This window comes from Apis florea, unplaced genomic scaffold, assembly GCF_048593485.1.
Source record: "Apis florea isolate Af1SG1 unplaced genomic scaffold, ASM4859348v1 contig_2291_pilon, whole genome shotgun sequence".
Classification (NCBI taxonomy): Eukaryota; Metazoa; Arthropoda; class Insecta; order Hymenoptera; family Apidae; genus Apis; species Apis florea.
In genome coordinates, this window is record NW_028256553.1 from 3,079,327 (window position 1) to 3,100,159 (window position 20,833).

A 20,833-nucleotide genomic window follows, 5' to 3' on the forward strand; every position below is an offset into this window, starting at 1 on the left:
CCATCGATCGACAACAAAGTAGACTTTATGAGCTTAGCTCGCCTCCCCTCGGGGTGTCCACCTTTTTTCGAGGTGTCCTCCAACTGTTGTGTTCCAACGCCGCGGAAGTCGTGCAACGCTGCTGCTCCCCTTTCGAAAGCTCGAAGATAAGAAGAGGAAACCGGGCGACGAACGGTTTTGCCGGGGACAACGGTTCCGAGAAGCGCAACGAGGATCTGTAATCGTTGCAGCCGGCCCGCGGCCTCGCCAATTTCCGTAAATACACACAGTGAGAACGGTGCAGATCTCTCTCTTTCTAGAAGAAGAAGGCGCAAGAAGAAGGTCGCCAGTTCAGGAAGTGGCTCTAATAGTCTCCTCTCCCCGTTCTCTCGAAGGGAACGGTTGATTCGATGGGATCCCTCGAAGGAGAGGAGAGGAGGACGAACTCGTATTTTGGAATTGAAGGAATCGAGCAAGCGTACTTTTTTAAAATACCGTTACGAGATAATAAATTTTCTGCTGCTTATCACGTGTCGGGAATAAACGCAGCGGATAAACGTTTTTCCATTCCGGTTCGGGTCACGTTCGTCACGGAAGCCAGCTTCCGTCTCGTTGGGCGGGCTCGGCTTGTTGCACTTCGCCGACGACAAGTTCCCTCGGCCGTGCTCGCGCACAGGGACGCGAGCGAAAGACGTGTATATCGATAATTTATTCGGAATGGGATGCAAGGCGAGCGGCGCAAAGTCGTGCAGCAGCAGCAGCCTGACTTTTCTCCGTTCCCGAGCCGAGAAATCGTTTCTCGGATCAGCGCCGCTGTAAAAGAGGCGAGGCGAGGAGGAGTTCGTGCGTGTACGTACGATTCAACGCTTCTCAATGAAGGAGGAAGATCCTTACGGTTCGTGGAAACGTCTCTATCTGAAATTCTTTGGCAGCCTCCGTTTCCCGTGGGACAGAAAGAGAGAGAGAGAGAGATTTACGAGCGGCAAATTGGATTCTATGCTTGTCCGGCTGCAATTCTGCCTCGATAATAAATACACGCGTCAGTGTAATTTTAATCGTACGCCAGTGCGGAGAGGGACAAGATCGGGGTAAAATTTTGTTGAGAGAACTTTTTTCTTCCCTTGCTTCGGTTTTCAATCTTCTGCGGGGAATAAGTTTGAATTTCCTTTGGATAATTAGGAAGAAATAAATGTGAATGTTCGTTGATCATTTTCAAGAAATGTGTCGATTTATCTGAATATTTTAAAAGAGGGGATGAAAAAATTTGGTTAGTTAATCTAATACATTTTATACTTATGGAATGGTATATGAATTTTTAAAATATACGAATTTTACTTTTTTCTGTAAAGTAAAATATTATAGTTAGAATTTTAGGGACTCCATGAATTTGACTTGTCATTCTTTGGAACAGGAAAAATTCTTGGAAACGTTTGTCGAGCAGCCTCCTATCGTATCATGTTCTCCTGATACCAAGTCGAATTTATGGAGAGGCAAAAATTTTCGGAGGAATTTTTAAAGTTTGTCAGGAGAGCATAATTTTATAGGATGGATATTTTTGTCTATTTTTCAGCTTTTTATTTTGGATTATACAAGGTGGACAACTCAATAATCTTATCTTAATATATTATTTCCTTAATTTTTTCACAATATTGAAAAATCTTTCGGACAAAAGTTGAACGATTTCAAAAAAAGAATATTACGATGTTTCTTTAAAAATCAAGGATGTTAACTTTGTTCTTTTAAATGGAATAATATAATATTGCACCGATAGATGCAATTCGATATTCTCCATAAAAAAAGCCATTTGTAGCAAAGAGCCATTGGCTTAAGAGATATTTAAATAAATTCAATTATCTTCTAAACTATATAAGTTATTTCCTATATACGCTTTAATACTCTTTGATGCTTAATCTCACGATATTTCTTCTATGTTATTTAGACAATTAATACATAATACAATCAAATAATTAAATATCTATATTAATAACTTACCAAATCAAAGAAAAACTCACTCGAACAGATGAATAAAAATAAGAAGGAAATACATTAAGAATGAAAAGAACACGAGTATAGCCCATATAATTCCAAATTTACTACAATTTTGCATAACGCATCGATATTATAAATTTAATTTACATTTTCATACATACATACATACATATATATATATATATATAGTTACGTAAGATAAGTATTCCAATATTACGTAGCAAAATGTCACAACAACCTGTCAACATTTGCCAGCTAATGAGAGTAAGTTGAACGAGAAAGAGCAACGTAACTGTGTGTCGATATTGAAACAACACGTGTAAACGAAACTGGTGGAATACCAATTCCCCTGGATAAACCCGGTTGCACCAGACGGACAGGCCGCGATAATGCATTTTTCGACTCGAATTTCACGCCATTTAATGCCACGAGCGCATTAGCATAGCGGCAGCCAGTTGAGAGTTTCTTTTCTTTTTTCTTCTTCCTCCTCCTCCTCCTCTTCTACCTAACCACGCTGTAAAGAGGTCTGGCGCAGAGAGACAACGAGATGGTGTCTAAAGGCGTACACTTCACACGATTAGCATTGCCATTAGCATAAATAGTTTATGGGATCAAAGTGCGGGCAAAGGCGGGGAAAGGGCAGGCAAGAGAATTGGCCCAGTTCATTCAAGGCTCGCCGAATCGAATCGTAATACTACCTCTTTCCTTATATTTGTTTATGCTTCGATATGATGCTCGAAGCAGTACCAACGATGTGTTTGATCTTGTTGCACAATTTTTCACCAGTTTTCAATGTTACTATTTCCTTGTGTGGAAAACGTTTCGTTTCAATTCCTTCGAATCTTTTATTATTTTATACTTTTCTTGATTAACAATCGTTACATAGATTAAAATTATTCTCACCTGTAATGTTGTATAGATTGCTCGAGTCGAGAATTTGATCCACGTGCGATCGAGAGTCTGAGCGGATTCGAGCGGAGAAATGGCATAACGAGATCGTAGCACCGTGAGGTCGGGAAAACACTGGATGACGACGACGTGGGATCGTCCTTGCGCTCGCTCCCGCGGCCCCCCATTGTTTGAACGCCGCCTCGTTTTGCTCGCAGTGGGTCGTGCGATCATCGAAAGTGCCTCATTTTTCCTTTGGAACAGTTTAATCGTTCCGCCACGGGAATTACCCGCAATTTTATTTACCTCGAGTAATATTTTTAATTTCAACGATACCTTTTTTCTTCTTCGTCTGCGCTTCTGCGAAACGGTTAATTTCTTTTCGCCGAAATTATAACGCGCAAACTGTGATGCACTTGGAATTATTCGCAGTGGAAGAGAAGGGAGGAATATTTGAGCATTTTAGCATTTTGTGCGCGCAACATCCAAGAAGAATAGTTGGGCGAATTTAATTAGTCGTTGGAGGCTTGTGCAACGCGGAGACCGGAGGTCTGTTGAAAGAAATGGAAACTCGGAGGCAAAGAGGATATCCACCTGTTGCGTAAGCCAGATGGATTTATTGGTCAGGGCAGACGCAACAACGTCCAGTTCGATTTATCTTGTGCGGGTTGCTCAACCCCGAGACAATGGCCCTTGGAAATCAATGTCCGTTTAACAATCGACGACGAATAGGTTCGTTAAAATTGTTAATGTGGCGCACAATACTCAATTTGCAAATGTCGAATCTAAAAACTCATAATTTTTAACGATTTTGATTAGTAGAGAGACGAAATGTTTATTCCGTTGACAATTGATGATTCTTCTCAAATTCCAAGTAGCACACGTGTTAATAAAAACACGTTAGAGTTATGATAATGCAATATTCATTATCATTGATCGATAAACTTGTCGTGGCGTTTAATCCCTCGTTAAGTGGATAATAATTAAATGGGCAAGGTTATCAACATTTATATCATAAATATCTACGTATCTCGAGAAACAAGAGATAAATGCAAGAATTGAACAGTGACAATAAATATTTAGTCATGGTATAGTTATGCACGTCCTATTAAAATCTGCTGGATAACTTGATTCTAAGTATCAATATGTTTAATCTCGATCTGTGATTAATTATAAATCGATTCATTCATGACTTTTAAATTTACAGATGGATTTATAGATAATCGAACATACTGAAAATCGTTCACTTTTTCCCCTTTATATATTTCTTATATCCTATTTTAATCCGTTAATTTTATATATATTATATATCGTATTAAGATAGTTTCCTCAACGCGTTTTCTAATTACACCCTTTCTTCTATTAATTAAATATACAACCCGATCACTTTTCTTCCTAAAACCCTTGGAATCGCTTCTTCTACCCAACAATCCAAATCTATCGATCACACATCCCAATTGAGCAAGCAAGCGACGAGCTCGCTCGAATCCATCAGGAATGAATTCAAAGGCGGACAAAGGGATTCTCATGACGATTTTCTCCGAAGCGTTTGAAAACGAAAACCCGGCCACGGAGCCGTAATCGCCTTTATAATCATCATATGCAGGTGTATATCGCGGGCGACATCGATTTCGCAACGCGTTCCCAAGGAGAGAGGCGCAATCGCTAGTTTTCGCAATTGTTTCGAGTTGGATCGCTCGAAAAAGGAAGTGATGATTCAACAACGGCCGGCGAAACTCGAAAGAAAGAAAGAAAGAAATAAATAAATAGGAGAAGGAGAGGAAACGAAAGGTTTTTAATTTTAGAAAAATGAACGAAGATCATTTCTCCCTTTATTATTCCAACAGCAAGAAACTATTAATTCCATCTAAACATTTTTACGCATTATTGCAATCATGAAACTCGTCTCGTTATTTATTGAATTTCTCACAAATAACAACAATGAAATGGAATCAATTCGTTTCACAGACAGAGTTTTCAAAATTCGATCCCACCGTAAAAAACGTGAGGAAGAGGGGAGGTGCTCCTGTTGTGCGTGGACGCGGATGTGGGAACCGCGAGATGTACGCATAGCGCATTGATTTTCAAGAAAGCCAAATTGCAGGAAGCGAGAGGTCAGATCGGTTGGGCGCCGTGGGGAAGTGCGCGTCCACAGAGGATGGAGGAACGGTGCTCGAGGATGCACCTGCAATCGAGCCAGCAACCGAGAGGGTTGGCTGGCTGGCTGGCTGGCCCCCGACCTCGCGAAGAGGAGGAGGAACGCGAGACTTCCGGGAGCAGTTCGTGAGCGTGGATTTTTCTGGTGGGCCGAGCTGCGCCCTTTATTCGATCCGACGTGAAATTGTGACAAACGACATCGCCCGACCGACTTAACGAGCTACGACGGTGCACGCGCCCGAGAAGAGAGGCCTTGTTGCGCCCGCCCTGGAGATCGGCCCCAGCTTTATTCCGCCTCGGCGCTTCTTTCTTTTGAGAAATCTTTCGAAAATACGTACGGTGGGATTCGGACGAAGTCACGAGATCGAGGCAATGAATTGGTTGTGGAATTAATTAACTGTTAGATTTTCTTCGCTGCTTGTTGCGGTGTTAATATTGCAGTTCACTATTCTAAAGAATTAAATATCATACGTGCTTTACTTACTATTCGAAAATGTATATATGTCTTTATGTGATTATGAAAAAGAGGAAAAATTGAAGGAGTCATAGCTAAGAGTATAAATCTTTATGGAAGTATATTTTGCAAGTGACCAACGATTTAATTGTTCCCAATTTTTAGAGAACTTATTATTTAGCGAAATCCATTCGTATAAATGTGAATCAAAAAACGATTGTTAAAAAGTTGTAACATGAATAATATACAAAAAATTAAACGAAAAACGACCTAGTTCAAAAAGATGGATCCGAATAAACGAAAAAGCGAAAACGCGTTGATCCTTCCGTTTCGAATATTCGAAACAAACAGCGAGGGGAGTAGAAGGCAATGCATCAGAATCGATACAAAGGCAAATCGAGAGCACGATCGGCCGGCCGTGGCTGCACGAAGAGAGGGGAAGAGGGAGAGGGGCGCGAGGACGAGTGGGGGAGGTCAGATGAGGTTGCTTGCCGCTGTGTAGCGAAAGTGTACATAACACGGCCTCCCTAACCGCGCCATGGATTGCGGAGCGCGTGCTACCACCACCAGGCTATCTAATTGCATTAGCCGGCGCGAATGGCAGCCACGGTTAAAGTGACACCGATTTACCAGACTTCGACGACGATAGGATCTCGTCGGTTTCGCAAACCGCACGGCTTCCGATTCCGTGCCGTTCTCGTCCAATCACGATTTTCGACGGCCGGCTTCTTACGATTAACAACGCAAACAACGAGGGGTGGGGAGGCACGAATCGTCAATCGACACCAGGGTGGAGCCAATGAGTCACTCGTCTCGCGTCGAGACCTAATTTGGAAAATAGTCTCCCAATTTCTTCCGATTTCTTCGTGTGCGATCTTTGGAATTCAATGACATAAGAATTATTGCAGGAGAATTGTTGGCAGGAAAAATTCTTAGCAAGTCAGATTAGATTCAGAGCGAGTTCCACTGTCCTAAAGAAAAAAAAGTGTGCGCTACAGACCTCGTGGTTGGATCGTTAATCCCCCCTGATTACGCTCCCACTTCGCTTTCCATTACCCTAACGAACTAATTTACGTCCTTTTCCCCTCCTTCCACGCGAATAATACCGCGCCGAGGAAGCAGACAGGCGGGAAGAAAAGCAGCGAGGGGGAGGGGAAGGAGGGCGCGTGGTGTATACTCGCTTGGGAACCTGACGCGGAGCACGTCCTTGACCGGGTCTATCGTGTGACCGATCTCTGTACATCACAATGCCCCCGCCCCTTTCCTCGTGCTCCTTTCCCCGGATAACATCCTCCTCCACCAGGCCCCAACCGCGCGCCACCTTATACGTGTATTACGTTTGTGAACGCAACGTAAAAAAAAAAAAAAAAAAAAAAAAAAAAAAAACAGTCCTCGTTAGAAAGGATTTCGAAATTGTTCGATTTTTGTCTATATATATATATATATATAACGTTTAATATCTGCTTGGTTGGTTTCTCTATTTCTTCTCCTCGAATGGCACTGTTGATAGATATTGGATCGGCACACGCGAGGAAAGTGGAAAAAAATTTTTTATAGGTTAGGTTGGTTCTTTGACACACATTGGGATATTATAAAGGAGGATGAAATTTATCACCGGTTTTAACGATTTCTTGTCCCGCCAGTTTAACGTCCCCTCGATCGTTCGTTTCTTTGGTCAATGTAATCGAACCGAGAAAAATGAAAGTTATTTTATAGGTTAGATTCTTTTTGTTCCACTAATGATTTATCATCATCGCGATACGAGACGATTTTTCTTCGCTTCGAAAAGATTACGTTAGATTCTCGATTCAACAGTGGTTGAAAAGTAAAAGTTGCGTAAACGCTGTTAATAAAGGAGGATCAAATGTGTGGTTAAAATGTACTTCGACACTCAACTCGCCACAACGGGTTTTATTTCAAAATTCCATTAGATGCTGTATATAATTAGTTTTAAATCGACATCTTGATTCGTGTAAAAACTAATCCAACAAGAAGCAGAAGTATCTAACTGGATATCGATAACTGGATAGAGAATTACACCTATCTACCGGTTATAAATGCAATAAAAATTTAAATTTCCTTTTATTCTCCCCTCGTGTTTAAACGTCGTCGTCCTATATATCCCACAGAATAATCCAGAAGATACTTCACAATCAGAAATACTTCCCCACCACGATTGCTGCTCGTCAAACCATCCACGACACGAATAATCCATCGACGAGTAGCCAGATCGAGTAGCCCATCGGTATCCGCGAGCTGGATAACTCGTGTCTCTCCAATTAACACTGAGCCTCCCCCCTCTCCCCCTCGAGCGAGCATTATCTAGCCGGCCGTTTGCAGCCGCGTCGTAAAGTGTTTCCTGGAACACGTACTGCTGCGTAGTAAATGAAGATAGGATCATCAGAGAAACGAGGTCGACGCGTGCAAAAAAAGAAGAAGAAGAAGAAGAAGAAGAAGAAGAAAGGAAAAAAAGAAAATACGCTCGAGCAGCACATAATACGCGAGCTGAACGAACGAACGAACGATCGTCCAGTCGGTTAACGCGCCGTGCAATTTGCCCGATATTCGCGTAATTAGAGTGCAAATGGGGGGCTCGCTCGTTTTTCTCCCATCCTCCTCCTCCTCCTCCTCGTCGTCGTCGTCGTCGTCGTCGTCGTCGTCGTCCCTCCGCTCCCCCCCTTTCTCTCGCCTCCGAGATCCGGCTGTGGAGGGGTCTCCCCCGGATGAGAGCCACTGGGCCGGCCGCTCATAGTTAAAATAGTGGGAGTGAACCCGGGAGTGTAGCACGGCGCGGAGCGGCGCAGGAGGGGGAGAAGGGGAAGAGAGAGAGGGGGAGGGGGGAACGGCCGGCTGAGACAATGGAGCATTAAAGCAACGGCGTGGTTTTCTAGACAGGAAATTACAGGGATCATGCGGAGATTGACAGAAAAACGGCCCTGGAGTGCTCGTAGATAGCGAATCCCCACGATATAAACACCCATCCCCTCCTCTCCCTTCCTCCATCCCTTCGTCCTAGTTTCACAGCCGTACGCGAGAATCATCCCCCTTCGATATCTGTCCGGAGGAAATACGATGCGACTTTCGATTTATTTCTTGTCGAGAATTTTTCGAGAAGAGATCCTTTTTTTTTTTTTTTGGATCTGTAAGGAATTCTCGTGGAGAATTTAGATTGTTTCGAGAAGGGGCGCTACACTTGGTCGCGAATCGTGCCACGTTTCTTTCCACGTTGAAGAATCGACTCGTTCCCGGCGGTAACGTTAATGGCGTGAGAAAGTTTGGTTAATTGAGAAGACGGTGGTGCGGTGATGATTGATTCGGCAATTTGTACGTTTTTCAAGCCATTGTTATTTTTTTTTTTTTTCTTTTTTTTTTTACACGTACAACATCATGATTGCAACAATATGTATTCGTTTGAAATTATGACGTTTCATCAACTCGACGGGTTAAACAGCGATTATCGAAGAAGCGAATATTGAAGAAATAATAAAGAAAGAAGGGTGGGGGTTAAAGGGGTTAAGTCTCTTTGGGAGAAGGATGGAGGGAAGGATGGAGAATGTGTCGGTATCGTCCTCGAGCGATCCTTGAACAGGTGCTCGGGCTATTTCTAGACCAGGAACCGTGGTGCAGGCAAAGCGGGAGGGAGGGAGGCTCGATAAGTAAATCCTCCTCGCGGAGGTAGGGTCGTTCCAAGGTCACAGGCAATCCGAACATGCCGACGTGCCGTGTAGAATTCGTGCCGAGACCTGGCAGTGATGTAGTTTCATCCTTCACGTCGTGGATCGTGCTCGTCCACTTTCGTGGTCCTCCACCTCGATCCTTCAACGCTGCCTGATCCTAGGCCAGATCCATTCTTGCCATAATGTCCAACATTATCGACCGTCACACCTCCGAGACGAAAACGTTCTCTTAGCGTTGCGCTAAATCCAAATCATCGCGGTGTGATGATTCAACGACGGTCACGCGTTGATACGAGAGGAAATGGTGGTCGAGATAATTGATTTTTTTTTTTTTTTTTCGTTTGTCCGAGAAACAGTTATCCGTGGGAAATACGTCGCAGTGGTTTTCGACGAGCTAATGGAGATCGTTTCTTGGAATATTGGAATTATTACGTCGAAACGAGTTTTAGATGGGGCTGCAATTTTTCCACAAACTTCACCGCTATTTTTGTGATACTCTTAAATTAACTAATTGCGATCGACACATTTTGTGATACAATTAAATATCCAACAACAATAAATTCCTCTTAAATTACAATCTTAAACGCACAATACAAAAAAAAGTAACGAAGAAAACTCGACTATCTCTAATCCCACGCTGCGCTTAATCGGCGAAAAATCGAGATCAGAGAGAGAGATCGGAATCTGTCGGCGTAGCAGGATCCTTGAGGAATCTTAAGTTCTCAGCCATCTTACACGAGAGACGCCGATGACGTACGGCGTCGTGGCTATCCATTACCAGGGGGACGATAAATCCACCCCCTCGGCCGGGGTGAACCTGAGGAGCGGCGTGTCGTACACTCCTCGACTCGGCCGGGTGGTGGGTCTCTCGGCTAATAAAGAATGCCAAGTGCAATCCCCGAAGGTGGGACAGGGACGGAGCACTCGTGAGGAGGATCAAGCTGGATATTGGCAACATTAAGTATAAATGCAACCTACCGAGATTTATGTACACCGATGGAGAGGAGAGCGAGAAGAGGAGGGAAGAGGAGGAAGGGTACGAGAGGGAGCAGAAGGGATGAGAGGCCGCCGCGAGGCGTAGCAGGGACCACACGGAGAGCCGGGCCTGCTCGTGGCTCGTGGGGGGCCTTCCTTCCTTCCTCTCCTCCTTCAACCTACTCTCCTTCTTACCCCCTTTTTTCGGCCTGGCACAGAAATTTCCTCCTTGACACTAAGCCTATTTCGTGTATACCTATTCCAATGACCGCTGCAAAAAAAAACATTTGTATCTTAAAGAGATAGAAAGAGATTTTAGCTAATTGTGATTCGTAAAGTAAACGATACAGAAAGTTGTGAATATTGAAAAATGGGTTGTGTCTACGTTATAGAAAAAGTCAATAAGTCATATGGCGTATACAAGAAATTCTAAACGAAATTTCAAAAACGCGTCGTGGTAGGTTTAGTGTTAAGAATCGGAGGAATAACAGTCTCCCCCCTCCGTTCGTTTTGGAACAGTTGTTTGGAAAATTATTATTTATTCGAAAATCTACGAGAAAAAAGAAAGAAGAACGTAAGGATGATTAGTTTTAATTGATAAAATAAAAACAAAATATAGAGTATTGGCCAGAATATAACGTGACAGGACGGGTAATTAGTCTTTCGTTTAAAACAGTTTCGATCGAGACAATTGAATTTGGAATAAATTTACGAATAAGATCGAGAAGTTGTTGATGAAACCTATACTTCCGGTGTGAATAATTTCAGGATGAGCAGGCTTCCGTTCGATTCTAACAAGCAAACGAGCCTCGCGAAATATTTCTATCGTGATCGATTAGAAAGATTATCGACGATTATTATTTTCTCGTTCGAAGTATGTGTCTAAAATTATTGTGGATTGCGTATAAGTGAGTAAATTGTTGGAGAATTTTTTAAGAATTGCTTCTCAGATTGTAATATAATTATTGGACAGTTATCTTTTGCAATTCGAAACAGTCCTTGTCGAATCTATTTAAAAACTGTGTGTTCACCGTGTGTTTGAAAAAAATATTTAATCCCAGTTATATTTAAGTTCCACTTCGGCCAATCGTGTCAACCGTTCGAATTGGATTATAATAACGCAACACGAGTTCAACACTTCTGCGAAATGCGAATTCTTCACACGTGAATCGTCAACGAATCTATTTTAAAACAGGAAAGTACTTCCAAGTTGAGAGTGTACTTCTCTCCAGTTAACTGGTATACACCTACGGTTTCTCACCTCTTATAATAAATTCCACACGAATTCGCCCGTAAAACCTATTCCGCGAGAGCCACGCTCGAGATCTCCATTTCCTCTTCCCGGATCAACTCAAAAATCCCACCTCCCCGTCCCTTTCTGGCTACCGTGAGTAAAAAAAGATAACCTGTGATTCGCGCACACGCAATGCAACAGTTACGCAACAGTTGCAGATATCGATATCAACGGCAGAAATCGTTAAACGAACCGGTTCTCCTCGAGCTATTCGATATTCCAATAATACCCCCTCCCTCTCTGCTCGATAAATTAACGACAAACCATCCTGCTGCTGCGCGAGACAAATTCCTATCCTCTTTCCGTCAACGCTCTCGAAACGCCATTTCTCCGAATCGATCGAGGGGAGGGGGGGAAGGGAGAAAAATCTCGCAGTGCCAAGATGAAGACGTTTAACAGACCCTATCAACCGATCGAGATACCACTCCCTGCGGAAGCGTTTCAAAAACCGAATCAAACCGCTAGAGAGAGAGAGAGAGCTTCACCCTAGCTTCGAGGAAAACATTTCTCATCCCAGCGCCGCGGCAGTGGCCACCTTCCCCCTCCTCCTCCTAACGCTGCCCGCCTCGGCATCGTTTTTCCTTCAACGCTATCTACTCCTCCGGCCCAGGCTACTTAACAACCACCGTTTTAGCGTGTAGCTGCGCGCTACAGCCCGCATACCGGCCGCCGTATCAATTAGATTAGAGGATTTATTCGCGGTTTATACCCGGTATGTGCAAACTTCTCTTGTGTATTCTCGGTAGATGCCAGAAGGGCATTTCTCTTTTTTCTGCCTCCTCGCGTGCGCTCCTCTTCTTCTTGCAACAAACTGAACTCGGTATCTTATTAGCGAAAGGGCCCTCCCTTCGCGCACCTTGTGTCCTACCAAGTACGTGTTGCGTACGTATGCGAGGCTAACATGAAGGAAGGAAGAGGTATGCAATCATGTCATTACCGGTTGATGAGGGACTCTCGCTGCGCTCCGACACACCGATACACACCGGCCGGTTTATTTATATGGGACATATGCGGTTGTCCGACTATGTCTCCTGGATTCTTTACCCTCGACGTTTTCCTGGTTAACGAGGATCGATAATCGGGATTAAGAAGCTTGTTCTTCCTTTATCATAGAGACGGTTGACGGGGTAAAGTTTCGTTCGTAAGACGGGCCTCTTCCTTCCTCCTCTTTTAACTCTATCTCTCGAAATGGTTTAAATTGTTGGAAAATTTGTTTAAAGATCGGGGAAAACAAGATCTGGGAACAGGTTTAATTTATTTGTCGTAATAACCAGATCTGGGAACAGGTATCTAATTTGTTGTCCGATCTGAAAGAAGAATGTGAAAACTTGGCACTCTAGATAAGGATGTTTTTTTTTTTTTTTTTTTTTTTAGGAGGACACCATAGTTTTGCGATCCGTTATTAATCGATTCCTCCTACAAAATCGCGAGACCATGACGAACTTTAAGTTTAAGTTTCATCTTATTTCGCAACAGGTTTTCTCGAACAACGTTCCTCTTGTTTATTACGAAACAAAACTTGCAAGGATTTTCGCTCGTAAATTACTTTCGTCCCTCCTTAAAACGAATCGTATCTTTTCGTTCCTGAAATAGAAAAGAAAAGAAAAAAAAAAATTAATAATCAAAAATTTTTTAACGAAACGAGAAAGTCGTCTCAACTTATCGAATAATCCAACCGATTAAGATTCCCCCGTTTATTTACGAGATGGAATTTCATAAATTCCATCGATTTCGAAGTAGTTGGAATTGAAAAGAAAAGATCGAGGAGAAACGATTTTAACAACTTCATAAACTGGTGCAACGAGGCGTGCTCTTCACCAGTGACGCCATCCAACGGTGACGTGGAAAAATTTCGAAAAATCCAACGTCTTGCCGCGAGAGATTCGCAACGATAAAAGCGATAAAAATCGACAGAGAGAGAGAGAGAGAGAGAGAGGTCGATTCTCGTTATAATTAATGGCGAGGAGGAGGAAACGATTCGTTATCGGTCGGCTGCAACTTCCTCGACACGATTGAATTAATAGAATCGAGGAGGCATCGGTTGCGATCGCTGGAATTCAGCGTTGTGCCGAGAGACGACAAATTAACGGGTGTTAAAGATAGAAACAGCTTCCGATGAAGAAGCGCGAACATTCGCCCCGACACGAGGACGAAATATTATAGTCGCTGGTTGGGCCCTGTTCCAGAGATCGCTGACATTTGTTAAACCAATCGTTTCAACTCAAATCCCCTAGGTTGTTATCCCCTAGATCTTCCTTCCTTCGTTTTGTCCCCTCTTCTGTGAAAAAGGAAGATGGAGAAGGGACGAGTAATTATAAGAATTACAAGGATATGTTGGACAATTTGGAATCTAACCTAAATCGAGAGATCGAATCGCAGGTGGTTCGGTTCGCACGTGGCGCGTCGAGAAAGGAAAAAAAAAAAAAAAAAAGGAAGAAATATCAGGACGCTAGACGACGCAGCCGCTCAAGCGTGAGATGCTCGTTGTTGTTGTTGCGGAACCACACGCGTGCAACGCACGCGTAAGCGCGAAGGCAGACGGATAGGGACACGGCAGGAAATGATTTGTGTTGTATCTCCTCGTCCGGCCGAACAATACCGCCATGACTCATCCTCCGATGCCGCGAAATCGACTCTAAAATAAATCCACGCCTCCGGTGCGTGCGTGATTTACAACGGGGGCGACGTTCCTTTTTTTCGCGTAACTTTTTGATAAGAAATTTCCTCTTTTTTTTTTGTCGAATCTTCATAACAGAAAAGATATTCTGGCAAATGAATACAATTCTTTTTTTAAACAAGACAAAAGAGACACTTGTTAACGATAGGAAGTTTTTGATTTGGATATTATTGGACTCGTTGATCTCTGATAAGAAACAAAGTGTTAAGCGGAAACTATTGTTCACCAAAGTCACTCTTATGAGTATATATAATACAGCGTGATTAATCGTGATGATGCAATTTCCATCATTTTTCGAAATCTGATTTCAAACGTTCGCGCCTCTTTTTCGAAAGAAACGAAAGACGAGCAAAACAATGGAAGGAGAAAAAAGGAGAGGGGAAGAAGCAGGTCGAGGAGACGTTCGTAGAAACGTCGGCGTTGGTAGCGCAACCGACGGTGTAATTACGCCCGGCTAATGGGGATTATGGCCGCTCGTGGAGGAATCGAAGGGTAGCCGATGATGATGATGATGATGATGATCGATACCATTGGTATCATCGGCGGGCGAGTAATTATGGGCGAGGCTTGAACTCGATTCGAAAGGGACAGAGTTGTGGGGCCAGAAGGAGCAAAGAGCGGAATAAAGGGTTCCTGCGGTCGGAGGCGCGCTGTTGCGGTTAAAGCGCTGTAACACGTCACGTCGAGGATGCAGCAGCCACTTCTTAACTACCCACCACGGATGCCTGGTTGGTAGCGCGCATTTATAATGTAATGCGGCGTGGACGAGCAGGCGGAGTCAATTATCGTTGTTGGACGCGCGACCGCAGAGATATCGATCTGATTTTTCCACGATTCCCTCGAGAAACGAAGAAGCTGTTGCTAAATTTTCAAGAGTGTTAATATTTGAGAATGATTTTCTCGAGTCGAGTGTTTAGATGTATTTTGTCGAGATGAGATTCATAAGGAAAGATGACGAAGAAAGTCGCGAAATTACAAAGCATTTTTCCAAGAATCGTCTCTCGACAAATTGGATGTTTAAAGCGCGGCCCGACCTTGGTAATCGAATCGAAACCCGGCCTGGATTTTCCCGTCCTCCGCGCTATCCTTGGATCGAATCGAGAGAAAACGAACGAGATTTCTAATTACTTTGGTTCTTATTCGAATAACACGGCAACAGCTCAACGGTCGTCGATCAATGGAAACAATTCTTTACGACTCGTAGATTGCAAGAATAAAGAAATAATAACGTCCCAGATTCGTCGATCGATGCTTACATCCTGAAACGATCTAAATCGTTTATTTAGATCGCGCGCCGCGATATCTAATCTCTGCTATTAGCTCATCGGTTCTGCTGTTGGATGCTGTCCATGTAGATGGGCTAAAAAACGAGGACAAACGTTCGAGTAATTTTCTTAGGCTATAAATTTACCGGGAATCTTAGACAGCCTTGTTCTACGTTTATTGTTATTGAACGTAACATCGATAACGATAAAGTACAAATGGTTCGTAGTTTTCGTTTAACTTTTTGTCTCACGAGCTTGTCTCTCTCTCTCTCTCTCTCTCTCTCTCTGTCTAAAGCAAAAAAAAATTGTATTCAGTTCTTTTTAAATGAAATTGCAATAGGCGTCGAAATACTATCGGAAATCTATCTTCTGGAAGTTAAGTTAAAACCGAAGTTACCGGCAACGAATAATTGAAGCTATTCTCTTACATTCAAAAATGAAAATCGCATCTTCCATCGTAGAATTGCATTGATCTATTCTATACGAAATTCAGATATCTGTAAAATGTCAAGTGTCGATTACAATTTTATTTGAAAAATTAATAATTAGAATATAATTATTAGAGTATCAGTTTACCCGAAAAATAGAGAAAATAATCCTTGGATCATAAATGGAAAGACGAGAACCATCTGCTGCCATCTGTGTCTCGAAACATGGATTTTCTTTTGTCGTGGCGGGGCTCGGTGGGTAAGAAAGAAATCGAAGATTGTACCGGAAGTTCGAGATCAAATCAATTCCAATTAATATCCTTTTCTAACACATAGTCGAATAAATTGCCGAGGAGAAGATATAAGATATAAAGATACAAATAGTTGACAAAGAGTTTAAGCTTTGTAAGTCAAGGATTAAATCGAATATCAAACTCTTTCGGGCAATAACGGTTCGAATCGTAATCCTGATCACTCGCTATTTAACCTTCTACGTTGCATGGTGTTTCAATGGTAAACGATCCTGTCCTTTCACCGATCGCTTAGAAAGTTATGCGTAAACTGGGAAAGAATGTGGTATATAGATGTGTATAGATATGCAACGCGGGTGCGCATGGATGTTGGATAAATATTGCCGATCAGAATGGGTAGGCACAACAAGTATCTGGGTTGTGGGCAATGGTTACACAGCTGAAAGATATTATATTAGATATGGCAATCGTGTCGATGATTTAGAATAGCTGCGTTACGATATTTCGGTTATTTATTATACCGCATTAATATTGATACGACGACACACCGGATAGATCGTATCCAGTAAGAAGGATTGTTAAGCTTATTGTACTGTTAAATCGCACAAGAGTGGCATAATTAGATACGTTGTAAATACGTATGGAAGTATCAGTTTGCGTCGCAATCTTCACACGCGTTTCAAAGGGAATCGGAGCGACCTGGCTATATTTGAATACTCGAACTTATTTTATTTCCCATTCAAAGGACATCTTAATTACTTGTATTCCAAGCTGCTTAACTTACAAAATTTAGCTTCGTTAAAACGTTAACATCTATTCGTTTAATACAATTTTCTGTAAGATTCGAATAAAATTTCCAAACTAATACGCCAGATAATAAGAATGGTGGCAAAAATCAAATTTTCAATTCGTTTCAACGATAATTGAACAACAAATCTTCCCACAATCGCACGGTAACAGAATTCCCGCGTCTAACGGGTCCCGCATTGCTCGAGCGTGTCTCAGACGCGTAAACCCACGATCCGGGGATCGCTCGCATATTCTTGCTCTCGATCGTCCCGCGTTTCTTTCCAACCGCTCGTGTTCGCGTCAACGCACGTGGGCGGCTCGATATGAGAGATCGCCTCGTTACGTATAACCCGCTTCCACAGCCGCGTGTGCACAGGTATGGGACAGGTTGCGCGGGGATATTACAATATATACGCGCGTTCTAAAATATTGCGTTTCCTGGTCCCCGGCTAGTTGGGTGTAGAGGAGATATCGGGTCGCAGGAGGAAAGTCGTCGGCCGGGTAATTAAAATGGCCCCTTTTCCCGGGGGCGTGTTTCAAAGGCCTGGATTCGCTATTTATAGCGCCGTACACGCGTATCTTAGCTCGTCGTCGGATTAATTAACCGGCCTATTTTCGAAGGAATCGACGAGATCCGAAGAGATTGATAAAAGAGTTGACAACAATAACGTTGCGCGCTAAACGACGAAAGCCAGCCTGGGTTAATTACCGCAAGATCACCCTTTCGAAGGGATCTCCACCCTTCTATCGATCTAACCGTAGAGAGAGAGAGAGAGAGAGAGGGAGGGAAATTCGACTCGAAAGGCGACTCGATGCAGGTCGATTAATAACGTTTCTCTAATCCTTGGCCACGTATATATGACGGATAAGGCACGTTATCCACGCCGGCTTCGTGGCCGGGTTCCGGCTAAGGGTTTCCCTCTCCCTCCACGCTTCCTCCCTCCCTCCTCGGAGGGGCCTCTCTCCTCGGAGCAGAGGGGTTGAAGGGGGTGGCAGATTGATCCGTCACGGAGCGCGAGCACAATCGCCCCCATTAGACATTATGTGCCTCCCGGCCGCACATACTCACGCACGCATCCAGTATAGGTGTGCGTTACCGAAATGCATCCACTCGTAGGTGTACCCTGAGCTATGACACAGGCGCTGATCTACCGGTAGTGGCGGCCATACCAAGTGGTAGTAAGGACGACAAATGTCCGGATTCTGCTCTGATTTGCGTCTTCGATGCTTCGATTTTTTCTCTTTTGGATGGAGAAACGATGACGGTGGATAAAATTAAACGCGATAATGGATGAACCAATTTCGAAGCAAGGTCGACACACTTCGAATAAAGTAAGTCTTTACTTTCAGCACAATTACACAATAATAGGTAAAAAGAAGTAGATGGACAGGGTACTCGAAATACCGGGTATTTTCGCGAAAGTGGAGATCAGCGTCTCGTATCTTCGCCAGAAATACCTGGCCCAAGACGATTCCAATCTACCCTCTTCCTATCCATCATCTGCTCGGGAGAGGAGAGAGAGATCGTTATAGATCCTCTCGGGAGGATATCATTGGCGAATCGATGCTCTTCCTCCTCGTTGCATCCCGGATTACGAGGAAATAAATCCCTGGATCCGTTGGACGGCACGATTTTCTGAAATGAAAACCGAACGACACGAGAGGGAGGGACACGGAGCGGTGCTCACCATTTGCCGCGCGAGGCGAAGCCACCCACGTAGCCCGACGCTCGTTTGTCATCCGACAAATAGCCTTTCTGCCGGCCGCGTTACACGAGACGAGTCAAGTACGTGTGTCGACACAACGTGCACGCGTCTCGCACGGGCAAGGATTCGTGAGATTATTATTATCTTAACGGGGAGATATCTCTCGCGCCGAAACAGAAATACCCTTTCCTTTCTTCCTTTCTTTCTTTCCTGCCCATTAATTCCGGCGCGAGCTCCCTCCCCCCGACTTTTCGAAAATCGAATCGTGGAGGCAGGATCGAAGATCGAAGATTTAGGATTCGAATATACTTGGATCGAATTTACAACGCGATTCGAAGATTCGAGAAACAAGTTGCTCAAACTATTTTGCGCCTCCATCCAATTGATCTTATTCCAATCCCTATAATTCGAACACTTGCGCGATGATTCTTAGAGAAGAGAATAAAAGTAAGCTGGCTTCGAGAGTTCGTGTTCTGAGAAACGTGGTGTTGGGGTGGCGCGACAGGGTGAAAAGTAGGCTGTTTCGCCTTTCCGCTCTTCGTTCTCGCCGCGTGATCCTTCGTCGACAACATCTTAACGCGGCAACATCTGGCGGCGCTAGGATGTCCAAAAGAAAAGAAAACGACGAGGGCGACGCGTGGTAAGCGATACGTGAATTCGCTGATGGATTGGACGCTATTCGAGGAATGGCTACACTCCTCCGGCTGATCGATGCTTCCCTGCCTGCTAATTATTCGTGCCAATTGCTCGCATTCCCGCGAAATAACAGGCGTGATCCAAGAAAGGCGAGCGAGGGAGAAAAATTGGAACGTGAAATTCGATCGATTTTTAAAAAAAAATCGACGAAAGTTTGAGAGGGTCGTGGACGGGTGACGAGGAGCGGATTTGCCGCGGTTGCGGTTAGCGGCGGTGGCCGGTGGATTTAATTGAAACGATTAAATATGTACGTAAACGCGTACAAGTGTATACGCGTTTCGTTCGTTTATTCGACGAGAGATGCATTGAAATGCTTCCAAGATTTAATTATTACGAAGTTTTTTTTTTCGTTATTAGACCAAGAAGTAAATTTTTCCCCAATAATAAAACTTTCAGAAATTCTAAATATAAAAAAAAAAAAAAAAAAAAAAGATAGAATGAGGGGAAATCCCTCCAAATTTTCCTCCTCGTCCTCCAAGATTCGCGTAATCGTGATGGAAGAAGGAGGGGATGAGCGTGACAGAGGGAGCACGAGGTGAGATGAATAAATAAGAGGGTTTTGAAAGGCGGTCGCCCAAGAGGTTATTACGTGGCGTCACGCGATGATGTATCCGCGCTGGTTCAGATTGTCTCCGCGAGATGGGACCACCGACCGTGAAATATGCACCAACCCCCTGGTTAAACCCTCTGGAGGCGCGCCACCCACCCTTATTCACCGCCGCCGCATCACCACCTTTCCAGCCAGAAAGAGATCCCCTTGCCCTCGATTCGAATATCAATCTTAGACCTAGGGAGGGGTGTCTCGATCTCGTAATTAATGCGTTTGCTCGATTTGCGAATAATTCTTCACAGTGGTGAAGAACTTTCGATAAAGTTCTTCTTTTCTTTTTTTTTTTTTCTTTGAACCGAGAGTGTATTCAAAGAAGAAGAAGAAGAAAAAAAAAAGAAAACAATGAAACCGACGTTCAATATCGATTAATATCTCGATATCCCAACTTTCGAGACGCATCATCCACCCGGGGTTTCCCGTATTCGAGGACAAATACCGGAGATCCGTTGTATTAAGCACGAATAGCATCGCAGTAATGGGTGGAAGAAGGGTTATGCCGCGTCCAAGGGGGATCCACTCGAGTGGTTTGTCGTTTGTGGTGGGTGGAAAGCTCGTGAAGTTCGCCCTAAGTGCACAGGCGCGTGGGAGGGGGGAGGGAACGAGAGAGAGAGAGAGAGAGAGAAGCGGTCGCAGGGAAGCACGTGCTGTCGCGTGTCGGCGAGCCCTTGTGATCTATGTGCCGTCACTGCACCACCTACGTGTATATATGCATGGAAATTATTGCTACATCGGCCAAATATATCCCTCCTAATGTTCCATCGCGATGCTCTATTCCGGGGGTGGCCACCTCGATTTGCCAAAACATTTTAAAAGCTATCGATCGCGGGCCGCTCATAACCGAGAGGATATTTTTATGGATGAACACGCGATTGGGTAGATTGATCTTGTAGATTCATTGTATTTGGACGTGGAAACGAATAATTAATATTTCTTTTGCGAAATATTTTTCCATCGAAATAACCAATCGTACAATTTTTCACGAGAGATGCTTACGGCCA

The 20,833-nt window shown here is 43.7% G+C and overlaps 2 protein-coding genes across 13 annotated transcripts in view; one reads left to right on the forward strand and one right to left on the reverse strand.

Annotated features, from left to right (window-relative positions):
- LOC100864158 (uncharacterized) overlaps nt 1-20,833 on the reverse strand; it is a 157,988-nt gene that overhangs the window by 99,819 nt on the left and 37,336 nt on the right. Inside the window, exon 3 of one of the 3 annotated variants that reach the window (XR_015290781.1) lies at nt 12,650-12,997. The exons of the other annotated variants lie outside the window; for them this stretch is intronic. The gene's annotated coding sequence lies outside the window, so the exon portion shown is untranslated. Of the gene's footprint in view, nt 1-12,649; nt 12,998-20,833 lie in introns of those variants that run through there. 3 annotated transcript variants of the gene reach the window in all.
- The window catches only part of sv (paired box protein shaven), a 134,377-nt gene that overhangs the window by 74,022 nt on the left and 39,522 nt on the right, over nt 1-20,833 (forward strand). The window lies entirely within an intron of this gene.